This window comes from Anabrus simplex, chromosome 6 (assembly GCF_040414725.1).
Source record: "Anabrus simplex isolate iqAnaSimp1 chromosome 6, ASM4041472v1, whole genome shotgun sequence".
Lineage (NCBI taxonomy): Eukaryota > Metazoa > Arthropoda > Insecta > Orthoptera > Tettigoniidae > Anabrus > Anabrus simplex.
This window is the reverse complement of record NC_090270.1, coordinates 235,037,548-235,050,872: the sequence shown is the minus strand read 5'-3', so window position 1 is coordinate 235,050,872 and position 13,325 is coordinate 235,037,548. Positions and strand designations below refer to the sequence as shown.

Below are 13,325 nucleotides of genomic sequence, written 5' to 3'. Positions count from 1 at the left end.
GGGAAAATGAGCATCTGGAAGACATCTGGAAAGTAGGCAGTCCTATACAGTCTTTAATGACAAATTAGAAAATTTATATCAACATGGAGGTGAGTGCATGCGTGTGTGCCGACATCACTAACTAGGGAGGAAAAAACATGTGCCATGTGAACTTTTCCAATGAGAGGTTACCTAAACCATGCTAGGAAGGTTGAGAATAGATTTAACCATAACCACCCTAGATTAGAATGGATTTGTGGTTTTTTGGGGAGAAATCACATTATCATGTGAAGAAACAAAGCTTGCATTTTTGGCGATTGTTGATAACAATGGGACTTCCGATTTTTGTTGAATCCAAACTACAGAAACATGACTTTTTATTAAAAAATTCCACATGCATTGGCTGGGATTTAAACCACGGCTGACCTGGTCGGGAGCAAGTGACAGTGCTTTCTTTGGGTATCACACTTCTCAGAGTGAGAATTGAGGGAGAAAACTATGACAGTCAGGGCAATTGTTACTTTGCATATCCTGATGGATATTTTTTTTGCTATTTTCTTTCACCGCATCAACACAGATAGGTCTTCTGGCGACAATGGGATAGGAAAGGCCTAGAAATGGGAAGGAAGTGGCCGTGGCCTTAATTAAGGTACAGCCTCAGCATTTGCCTTGTGTGAAAATGGGAAACCACAGAAAACCATCTTCAGGGCTGCCGACAGTGGGGTTCGAATCCATTATCTCCTGGATGCTAGCTCACAGCTGCGTGCCCCTAACCGCATGGCCAACTCGCCCGCTTGAATATTTTTAGAACCAACAGAAAACCTTGTCAGGAATTCCTATGTGAAATATTACCAACTACAATAAAACAAACTTCTATGATTACCAAACCTAGTGAACGTTGTAGTGGACGAAATGTTACTTATTCTGATTGGGTTTTAGGCTTATCAAAAACAAGCATCAGAGTTTTAATGATAGCAGCAGCAAATAGAGCAGTGTTACTGTCATTCACTGACTATGAAAGCAAACACCTGTATGTTATTTGTGCACACAGAGGGACCTCTTTTTAATTATTTCTTTTTTACAATTTGCTTTGCGTTGCACCAACACAGATAGGTCTTATGGCGACGATGGGTCAGGAAAGGCCTAGGAGTGGGAAGGAAGCGGTCATGGCCTTATTTAAGGTACAGCTTCAGCATTTGCCTGGTTTGAAAATGGGAAGGCACGGAAAGACAGTGGTGGTGGTGGTGGTGGTGGTGGTGGTGGTAATTTTTGTTTTAAGAGGAAGTACAACGAGGTAATCATCCTCTCTGAACAAATAAGTGGAAAAGAAATTTAAAATATAAAACAAAAATATTTATTCAACAAAGGAATTTGGAAATGCAGTACAAAATAAAACAAAAAACAATTATAGAATTAGGCCGAAAAGATTACTAACGTATCAAAAGGGAACGTACGTTCCCTGAGTAACAGTACACTTGTAATTTATATACCCTTGATAAGTCCACTGTCGCACATAAAGCAGATAACGAGATTAGCAGTAGTCGCGTCATCAGCTAGTATGCGTTCGAGTGTTTCCTGCAGGCCGAGGCTCCGTCTTAGGCCAGAGAGATCGGCGTACTCTGTGAGGATGTGGGCCACGGTGAAGTCGGCACCACAAGAACACACTGGGGGGTCTTCCCTCTTTAGGAGATAAGAGTGCGTGGATCGTAAACGACCTATCCTCAGCCTGCACAGTACTATGGCCTCTCTCCGTGAAGGTCAGAAAGAGGACTGCCACATGGTAGTTGTCTTCTTAATTGCTCTCAGCTTGTTGGGAGTTCGGATATCTAGCCACTCCGATTCCCAGGAGACACCAAGATGGTTTGACGTAGCTGAGAACAAATATCCTTAGCAGGTACATTGACTGGTCTTGGAGGTAAATGTACAGCTTCCTTTGCAGCTTCATCCGCAAGTTCGTTTCCTGCAATCCCAACGTGGCTTGGAAGCCACGCGAAAGTGATTCTGGTGCTAGCATCCCTTAACCTGGCTAGAAGGTCATGTATCTGCTGCACAAGTGGGTGTTGTGAGAAACAGGTTTCAATATACTGCAGAGAGCTTAACGAATCGGTACACATAAGAAAGTGGCTTCTTTCGTCACGCAGAGCAAACTGCAGAGCCTCTAAGATGGCGTAAAGCTCTGCAGTGTACACGCTACATAGTTTAGGGAGCGAGATCTTCGTACTCATATCATCAATGACGAAAGAGCAACCAACATTATTTCCGATTTTAGAACCATCCGTGAAGATAAGTCTTGCAGCCGGATATTGGTGAACGAAGTCCTGGAAAAGTCTCCGATAAACGGAGGAATCCGTGTTCACCTTGGGTCCACGCAGCAGATCTAGACGTATATCTGGTCGCAGAACCAACCATGGAGGTACCTCGCTAAGAGTTTGTTCAAGACAACCACCGATATCAATATTCAAATCATGACAAGCTATCAATCCGAAACCCAACCGGCCGTGTGGCATTCGGCCGGTCTTGGCACCGCTGGTGGTATTGGGTACGATAGATGCATTGATAGCTTGGATATAGCAGCATTTCATGAATTTTGGCAGTGTACGTGAGGAGTAACTGCTGCCTCCTTATCCGTAAAGGTGGAATTCCCGCTTCAGCGAGTAGGCTGGGAATGGGGCTAGTACGGAAAGCACCCGTTGCCACCTTACTCCACTATGGTGAATACTGTCTAAAAGCCTCAGCGTAGATTTTGATGCTGAGCCATAAGCTGCACTTCCATAGTCAATCCAGGAGAGGACCGTAGCCGTGTAAAATCGTAGCAGTACCGCCGGTCATCCCCCCACCAAGTGCCGCTGAGAAACTTAAGCATGTTAAGTCTCTTCATGCAGGCAACCTTCAACTGACAGATGTGGGGCTGCCATGTAAGTCTTTTATCAAAATGGAGACCCAGGAATCTGCAGGTGTCAACCACTGGTAAGACACTGTTTCGCAAGCGGAGCTCTGGTTCGGAATGCACAGGCCGACGTCGACAGAAGTGTACAACAGAGGTTTTCGCTGCTGAAAATCGAAAACCGTGTTGCAGGGCCCATCTGTCGACTCGGTTAATAGCTTGCTGTAGCTGTCTCTCAGCAAACGCCACCCTTCCGGAGCTGTAATGTACAGCTAAGTCGTCTACATACAGTGAAGGCACGACTGCGGGCCCAGCAGCGGCCGTTGATGGCGATTGCGAACAGCGTGACACTCATTACCGATTCCTGAGGTACTCCATTTTCCTGAACGTAACATTGAGGAAATGCATTCCCTACTCGGACTCGAAAGAGATGGAGGGACATGAAATTCTCAATAAACGTTGGCAAATTTCCCCGAAATCCCCTCTGGTGTAGTGTGGAGACAATCCCATATCGCCAGGTAGTGTCATAAGCTTTCTCCAGGTCAAAAACACGGCGACAAGGTGTTCCTTCCGGAGAAAGGCCTCCTGAATGTCGCTATTCAACAGAATATGGAGTGAGGGAGTGCTTCCATCTCAATGGCGTGAGGGAATTGTGATACCAATTCCCAAGCCAGGTAAAGATCCAAAACTTCTGGATAGTTATAGGCCAATATGCCTTACAAATGGCTTCTGTAAGCTATTTGAAAGCATAGTTAACCGGCGTCTTGTGTGGGCCATGGAAAAAGAGGGTCTCTTGTCTAACTACCAGTGTGGCTTTCACTCTCATCAGTCTGCCACTGATCATCTGGTCAGACTGGAGAGCGATGCCATGATGGATGACACATACTTTTCCCACGTAGCTTTCTTACTTTCTCAAATCAAAAAACGGGCCTTCGCACATAGACGCTTAAAAGTGATATGATTGGCCACTGTAGGATTCTGACGATAATGCTTAAAAGCCCGCCGGCAATCACGTATGGCCACTGCAATTTTGTCCGTCCACTATGGGACCTGTTTCCGGTGACAAATACCGGATGAGGAAGGAATTGTTTCCTCCGCAGCAGCCAAAATCCCAGTAGTAATGGAAGAAACATGGTCGTCAACAGACTCCAGCATATCATCAGCCATCACTGCGCATTTCGAAAATTCTGGCCAATTTGCCCGCCGAAGTAACCAGCGCTTGGGTACTTCGGACTGTCTTTGAGTCAAGAGAGAAATAATTATCGGGAAGTGGTCACTATCACAGAGGTCGTCGTGTACTTGCCATCGTAGCAGGGGAACTAGGGCACGCCTGCACAAAGCGACATCTAGGTGTGAGAATGTGCCATGTGCGCTGCTGAAATGTGTCGGTTCCCCTGTATTAAGCACGCAAAGATCAAACAGGTTTATCATTCGCTCGAGCATCCTCCCCCTAGCACAGGAAGATGGAGAACCCCGTAGTATGTAACGAGCGTTCACATCTCCCAGCATGAGGAAAGGGGGCGGCAACTGAGTGATCAAATCTTGTAGTGCACGAATTTCAAGGTTGTAATCCGGTGGAATGTACACATTGCAAACTGTTGTCATTACTGGCAAGGGAATGCAAACTGCAACTGCATCTAGCTGAGTACGGAGTGGTACTTCTTCGCTGAAGATATCGGAGCGAACTAGGGTACAAACACTCCCAGTTGCCGCGCCATCCACGGCTAATCTGTCTTTGGAATAAAGACGATATCCTCTCATAGTCGTGTCGTGTCCAGGTCTCAAACAAGATTCCTGTAGAGAAACTATGGAGGCCGCATAGACGGATATCAATTGACGTAACTCAACTAGGCGACAGTGATAACTACTGCAGTTCCACTGCAATAGTGCCATTGTGTGGATAGGTAAAGCCTCGAATTCAGAGCAATTTCTTGCCCTTCGTTCGGTCCATTATCTGCCAGGTTCCGCCGTCTTTGTCGGTATCGTTATTGTCACAATCACCATCCACGACAATGAGTGGTTCAGTCTCCATTGTCTCCTCAGAAGAAGGAGGCACGGTGTCTGGACCCTCCGCGGGCAGCGATCTCATTGTTCGGGAACAGCGGGCCTTCTTCCTGGGAGAACTAGTTTCTTCAGAAAGTGATCGAACAAGAGGGCGTCGGGGCCTCTCGCTCTTGCCCACTGTTTCTTTCTTTCTTTTTTGGAGGAGAGCTGGCAGATGGCTTGCCGGATTTCTTCGGAGATCCAGTGGACCCCGACTGAGCTGGAGAAGGCTTCTTCTCCAATTTCTTAAGGGAGCTCTGTGGTTTCACCTTCTCCTCCTTTATGATCTGGGCGTTGGAAGGAGGGCTGGACTTTCCAGCCCTATTTGGGGAAGTCTTTCCCCCCACCCTGTTGGGGAGGACTTCCCAGTCGAACATTCCTGGGTAGGGCCCTTCCCAGGCAACGTCGACAGTAACGCTCTTTTCGGTGCTTCATGATTTGAATCTCCAGTTTCATTAATTATTGAATTTTATTGCTGGCTTTGACTTTTCGATGCATTTTCAGTACTGGTGTTCTACACAAAACTCTGTGGAGTGATCCGCACGTTTGCAACTTTTTCAGCGAAGGAGATGGAGAACTCTGGAGCAGCCATGAACTTGAACTTCCTTCGGGCATCTGGATAAGATAGCTTATCCAGCGTTTTTTTCTCCTGGATCTTCTTCTCCCTCTTGAATGTGGGGCACTGCTTGGAGATTGGAGCAAGTGTACCCGGGCAGTTGACGCACACAGGTGGTGGTGTGCATTCAACCCCAACATGCTCGCACTTCCCATACATTTTGCAGGGTGTCGAACCTGTACATCACAATGAGGTGTGGTCAAACTTTTGACAGTTATAGCACCTCATTGGTGCCGGAATATATGGACGAACAGTCAGACGATACATTGCCACTTTTATCCATTCAGAAACGGTCTCGGCGTCGAAGGTAAGGATGAAAGCACCTGTATCGAGTAGCTTATCACCCACACACCTCTTCAACCTCTTCACGTCGGTTACACCCCGACGCGCTAGGTACCGGATCATCGTATCATCGGAAGACTTAACCAAATCCCTGTGGAATATAACTCCCTTGCAGGAGTTAAGGGTTTGGTGCTTCTCGATTTTCACCTCTACCTTTCCGAATAACTTGGCTTTAAGTAGCCGTCTGGACTGTTCAGCCGTAGATGTCTTGATAAGTACGGATCCATCGCGGAGCTTGCGCATCTCGTCGACTTCACCAGCAACAATTTCTTCGATGGAATTGCTAATCATGAAAGGACATTCATCAAGAAAAGTCTTACCATCGACCCTGGAAGCAACCAGGAATCGAGGAAGACGTTCATCACTTACATAATCCACTGAAACTGGAGTATACCACTTTCGTTTCTTAGCAATCTTAGACGCTGTTTTTTGAAGGGTGCCACCCTTTTGAACAGAAGAATTAGAAGAGAGAGTTTCCATTTTTGGTCCCACGAGTACTCCGGAAATATGAGTTCGACCTTCGGCAGAGTCAAGGAGATGTACCGAAGGTAAGGCTATTTACTCCAGAGGGCGCCCGGTATCTGGAGGGGGTCGCTTGGAACTACTCTCACAGTAGTCATGCATCACCTCGCCATGACCCGAAACTTGTGATTGGGGGAGGATAAAACCTCCGTACTAACCTAATCTACCCGAGGCAGAGAGGGTGGCCAGACAGGAAGAAGAATGAAATTTAAGAAGGTGAGAATAGAAGGGTAGAAATAGTGATGAAGAATAAAAAGCACAGACACCTCTCAAGCAACTCGGGGGACACCTTATTAGTCTGGCCCTACACTAAGGCCAATCCAGCATGGGTAACCCTAAGCTGGCACAGCCCTCGGGATCAACAAGCACACAAGCTCCCACACCGATGTCAAGGTCATGGTGTCCCTAGAGGGGGCACGGAAAGACAGACGGATCACCGGAAATAGTTACAATTAAAACGTAAGTGGGTGGTTTGAAGTGACGAACTTTGAGGATCAGTTTAATAAAATTGTAATGCCTTACGCTAACACATCATTACAAGGACCTAAGGTCATTTGTTGAGTAAAGTAATCAAGCTTTAAAAAAAAAACTGAAACTGAAATTTGTGCAATTGCTTCCAAACAGTTTCGTATGACCGATCCATGCACTGCAAGCATGGATCAGTCATGCAATATGTCTTATATTTTGTAGTTAAGAATGTCTACCAGCATAACAGTTAGCACAATTAGCTGCCGTTCTTGGGGGCCCAAGTTCAATTCCCAGTAATGTCAGAGATTTAAAAATGACAGAATGTTGATACGCGGTAAAATGGTACAAGCAACTCACCTCCATTGGGGGCGTGCCTATAAAGAGCTGCACCATCTCGGAATGAGGACACAAGTTTATTTTCATTAAGAAATATTCACAGTTGTTGCTATTAATATGACAGGCGAGGTCATAAACAAAGTGATCATTTAATATCTCGTAACTGAGGCCAATATAGTGAACCCAATTGGATTCACTGTCATTGAAAAAGTAATAAAAGTTACAGATTTAATATATGGTAAAGGAACATTTCATCTTCATCTACATTTCATGTAGCTAATCATCGGATATTGCACAATATGGATCATCGGAAAGTTCCAAACCAAAGAAAGTGAAACCTGGGAACACACAAAGACAGAGCTAGAGTGAGATACTGGTGGAAGTTTTGAACGAGTGAATCACAGCCCAGCATGAATATATCAAACAGGGAAAATAGTAGTTGTAACAAATTTGTAACATGGTAAAAGATGGTTAAATTCCAGAAGAAAGGCTTATATAATGTACTTGAACCACTCATAATGATGTAAATAATAAATGAAAATTTAATGGATACTTGGCCTATTTAAATATGTGAGATAGTAAGAGATTCAGAAGTGTGGCGCAATGTCTAGGGGGAAATCCTGACGTGAGAGGCAGAAGGCACACCACACCAAGCTAGGAGTACACTCAGATGGTAGAAGATGATTAGAAGGTCGTGTTCTAGCGATCGTCCGTAAGATGTGGACTTTAAAGTGCTCAGCATTTCTGTACATGAATCTATAAGAACTATATTGAATTGGACTATGGACTTAATCCACTGGGATTATCCTTAAATGGAAATAGGAAAATAGTTATTGATTTTTGTCGAGTTTGGTGATGAAATATGTGTCTGATAGAGGAAGTGATTTGCTGTTTGAATTAAGTGCTATTAAATAAGCGACAAAGTTAAAATTTAAACTGGAAATATTTGCAGAGCTGAGTTAGTAGAATTAAGGAAGACGGACACAGAGTTAAGTTAAGATACTGATGAAATTGTGGATTGCAGGTACTGGTTGAACGTGTGAATTATGCTGTAGTTTACAGGTATAGATAGCATAAGTTAGTACAATACAGGTTTAGTAGTTCAGTGCATAAAAATAGCTGTAGTTTTATTTACTTCAAGGAGAATAGCTTTACCAGTGTGAATGCCATGGGTGTGATGGTGTGAACATCAAATCGTTTGGGCTCACCCGATAGCCAAAGCGGCATGCAGAATCATGAAGTGGTCAGGAGCAGGATGAGAACCCCTTGATTTTTTTTAAAATCTGTAAACATGTGATAGCTAGTTGTCTCGTAAATTTGTAAATAGTAAATTAATGCATGTAATGTTTGAATTTTATTTAAGTCATTTTGAGTAGCAAGGACCAGTTAGGGTTAGGATTAGTTTTGCTTTACTAATGCCTATGGGGGTGTTAACTTGTGTATATAGTTTCTGAATATATGATGTTAGTTTATCTTAATATTTTTTAGCACTGTGTGTTAAATATAGTCTGCGGTACTTTTGAAGTGCAGCGTGTGTTTTATTGTAGTGGGTAACATTGAACATAGATGGCATTAAATACATTCACAGTAGTTTGCATGGGGCATGTTAGATTAGTAGCATGTTACATGTGAAAATTGTCTTCAAGAAAACCCATATGGAGTGCAGTGATACAGACCTGAACTCATGACCAACAGTAACGATTACAGCTTATATTTAGAGTCTTCATAATGTGAATTAATAGCTGTGCTGTGAATAAATTTATAAGTTGTGACTTTTCATTCTGAATTTATTTAGGGACGTGTAAGGTAGGATTGTGATTCTTTAAACCTCAGAATGGTAGTGAAGGGCAGAATGAATAAGGAGAGATAAGAGATAAGACAGTATAGGGTACATATAATAGAGACAAGAAATGGCATATTCCAGATTATGGTTATGTGATGAATACATTGTTAATCCAGGTGAGATATGGAACCAGTGGAATTATACAGAGTGCCCAACATAGGCATAATTAGTTTGAAGAAAGAAAAAATATGTACTTGCTGTGTTATGGAGCTAGCCAGAATGAGCAGCCCAATATGTTTAAGTGACGAATGAGTGTTAAAAGATATATGTTACTCTCGAGAAGTTTTGCTCTCTCATGACCGTGTCTGACAGAGATTACTTCCACATTGAAATAGAGTCATTGAAGAATATTAAATACATAAATTTCATAAATGGTTTTGAATGATTAAGTGTCCGGCTCCATGGCTAAATGGTTAGCGTGCTGGCCTTTGGCCACAGGAGTCTCGGGTTTGATTCCCGGCAGGGTTGGGAATTTTAACCATAATTGGTTAATTCCGCTGGCACTGGGGCTGGGTGTATGTGCCGTCTTCATCAACATTTCATCCTCATCATGATGCGTGGGTCGCCTACGGGCGCCAAATCAAAAGACCTGCATCTGGCGAGCCGAACTTGTCCTTGGGCACTCCTGGCACTAAAAGCCATACGCCATTTCATTTCAATGATTAAGTAGGACCACATCACAAGTTTATTGAATTAATTGACGTCATCATAACATAAATTTGGTTAGAAGTCAGGGCATTTCATGTATGCTGTAGTTGGATGTCCAGAGGGACATTGCATTGATCTTCGACCAAGTCACAGTTCGTGGGTTTTCCATTGATGGATTTTGCCATGGATAAATATTATAAAGAGAACAAGATTTGCATGTTTGTATATTTGTTTGTAATGGATAAACTCAAAAACTACTGAACCGATTTTAAAAATTCTTTCCTATAGAAAGCTACATTACCAGTGAGTAACATGTGCTTATTTTATTTTCAAAACAATTAGAGATCCCTACAAAAACTGAAATAATCTATCTATATATAAATGTCATTGTATATGTGTGTGTATGTATTATATCTCCTTCTAATCCACAGAAGCAATTTCAACCAAATTTGGTACACTGACAAACTGTGTGGGGCTAAGACACACCAAACACCCTTAGAGGCAGGGGGCGAGGGGGCTGAGATATAAAAATAATCGAAAATAGTGTCGAATCCATACTTTTCGGGGTCACTGAGATGAATAGTGACACTCTGGAGTTTTTTAAAAGTCCAAGTTCAGCCCCCTTTGGGGTGGGGGTGAGGGGAGAATGAGATATAAAAATAAACAAAAAGAGTGTTCTTTTTTAAGTCCAAGGTCAGCCCTCTTTGGGGTGGGGTGCCAGGAGGAGTTAGGGGCAAGCAGGGAGTGAGATATAAGAATAATCAAAAATAGTGTCAAATCCAGAGCTTTTGGGGTCACAAAGTTGAATGTTGACGATCTGGATTTTTTTGAAGTCCAAGTTCAGCCACCTTTGGGGTGGAGAAAGCGCAGGAGGGCGATGGGGGAATGAGATTTAAAAATAATTGAAAATGGAGTCGAATCCATACTTTTCGGGGTTGCTGAGATGTGGGGAGTGAGATATAAAAAATAATCGAATATAGTGTCGAACCATAGTTTTTGGGGTCAGGATGACATTGAAGTCCCAAGTTCAGCCACCATAGCCATGTAGGGGGTAAGAAGAGTTGAAAAAGAAAACGTCCTAAGTAACCAAGATTATGTATGTATGGATGTATTGTTGTATGTATGGGTGGATGTTCCAGCATAGCTGTCAACCAAACTTGATATAAATACTTCCTGTTTGGACCAATGCTGCTAATACAGTAAGATAGACATAAATACGGAAAATGATATAACCACATTCTTTTCCCCGGTGTTTCACATCTTCTAAAAGGACTACATTTCCACGTGATTATCGAACATTACCTGCCAAATACTTGGAAATACTCGTCTCAAAAGCAGCTTCCAACAACACATCACGTCTGTTTGCATTGGTTATATCAAGATAATATTTTAGATCAATCAACTAAATGAAGATTAATTTTATAACATGCGCCTTTTCTCTTGGCCAATTTTAGCGCCGGAATGCAAAATATAAACAAAATTCACCTCAAGTTTTCAACCATTCTAGTCTATTGAAAACTTATGTTGACAACTGCCCCAGCAAGTATATGCTGAATTTTCTTACCAGACTGTGCCGATTTTAAATGGCACAAACTTTCTTTTAGACAAAATTTTATATTTGTTTACAATGATTTTAACATGTATTGCATATGTCAAGTTCCAACATCATATTTTATAACTATTATTCTGTAATATTAATATCATAAGAAATCACAGTTCAATTTTTACAAATTATATATGCCATTGTCCTCAAAACAATGTTTGTTTTAAGATTAAATTAATATTGCTGATGATGCCCAATATAAGAAGGGTGAAACATGTCCCCATAATATTTAGATTTTCTATGTTTAATTAACAACATAACGTGGTACTAATTGTATTGAATAGGTGGGGTACTATATATACTCCTTTTGTAAACTAAGTGAGATCCCTGTTTTCAATACGGAACAAAAATGAGAGTGGTGGTTTGTAATGGGCAGTGGTGATCCTAAATAGGCCTATCCAGACACAGATGCAGGACTGAATCTCTGAGTAGCCACTAAGTCTTAGGAAAGGTGACCATCACACATCTGCCGCCAACTTGCAGGTCCAGACTAGAAGCTTCCGATTTCACTCTAAATCTGCTTCAATCGTCCTTATCCCATCACCGTTGGACTTTGTAGGAGTAGCAGGAGAAAATGCCACAAGCATGACTTTAAGGTGGACCTCAACTTGGAGGGAGGAGGCCCACACATTATGATTTCAGAGCCTTTCACCGCGGCACATGTAGTATGAGACAAGCATGAAATATACTTAAAAATACAGGCCTGGCTTTCAACGGTTGCAGTTATCCAAAGAATGCTTCCAGTCACTATGCATTACTTTCAGATGTACAACTTGTAACATTTGCTAGCTATCAGCTGATGGGCTAGCATGGCTTTATTCAGAAGGGATGGCTTCTGCTATACATACAATACACCAGTGTTATAGTACTATAGTGTTCCACCTTTACAATAAAATTCCTTTCATTCTTTTCAGAATACCAATAATAATAAAATGGGACATATTTTTTCCCCATGGGGACATTTTCACCATAGTTAACAGACAAAATATACAAAAATAGAACAAGGATATATTACAAAAACTTGCATAGCAATTTGACAACGGTTAATGTTTTTAATCAGCATTGGACAGAACGCTCATTAGAACCAGTGTCTTTTAACATATTTTTTAATGTGTTCTTATTCCGTTTTTGTATATTTTGTCTGTTCTCTGTAAGAGAGAAATGATTGGCAATATAGCAGTTGAGGCTTTCAAGGCTTGTAGGCCCTGGGCCAGGAGCATATGATGGTCCCGATGTTTCACCGAAGACTGCATGCAGCATTTTCACGGGTTCCCACTGACTTCGATGGCTGCGAAGCTCACACTGGAATGGAAAGGTGTTTTAATTCCACCTTATTGTATAGTGCAGGCTACAGTGTGCTGCTCACCTATTGCTCTGCCATGCTGGTGGGGCAGTCACTGATTGGCTGCTCTTTGGCCAATGATTGAAGCATTAAGGAGCCCGACGTAGGTCAACCTACCTTGGCGGAGACAGGCAACTGATCACCCTTTGCTTTTCCTGGTCTGCCGCTACCATCGTGTCTTCCAGGATTTAAAGCTTTCAGGACTGGAAATCAGGCTTTGGTGACCTGTTCAGATTCCTTCTTACAGTTGAAGCTGATAGTATGCTTCAGAATTTCAATGGCTTTCCTTTGTAGCGGGGTGTGACAAGACACAGTAGATGACAGTACTTTGGTGTGACTGTACTGTATGTCATGGCCTGCTAGCAGCACATGTTCAGTTCTGTGTTTTGTACTTCCTATGTATACTTGGCCACAGTTGCACAGGATCTTGTAGACACCCTTCTGTGGAGAGAGAGGATGGCACTTGTTTTTGACCGATCTTAGCAGTTCCTGGATCCAGGATTTAAAGCTTTCTGTTTCCTGTAGAATTTGCATGTTTTTGAAGTTCGTGAGTGCTCTCGGGAAGGGTCATAACATGCAATCAACCAATAGTAATCAACTAACATATTTACAGTCCAACATCCCTGGTTGAGCTGTTCTGCATCTTTGAGATCCTGGTGGAACCTTTCATTTTGATCTTCACTTACAGCTCCTAAATTT

At 42.6% G+C, this 13,325-nt stretch overlaps 1 protein-coding gene across 1 annotated transcript in view; it reads right to left on the bottom strand.

Annotated features, from left to right (window-relative positions):
• The window catches only part of LOC136875948 (uncharacterized), a 168,581-nt gene that overhangs the window by 124,040 nt on the left and 31,216 nt on the right, over nt 1-13,325 (bottom strand). The gene's annotated exons all lie outside the window — the stretch shown is intronic.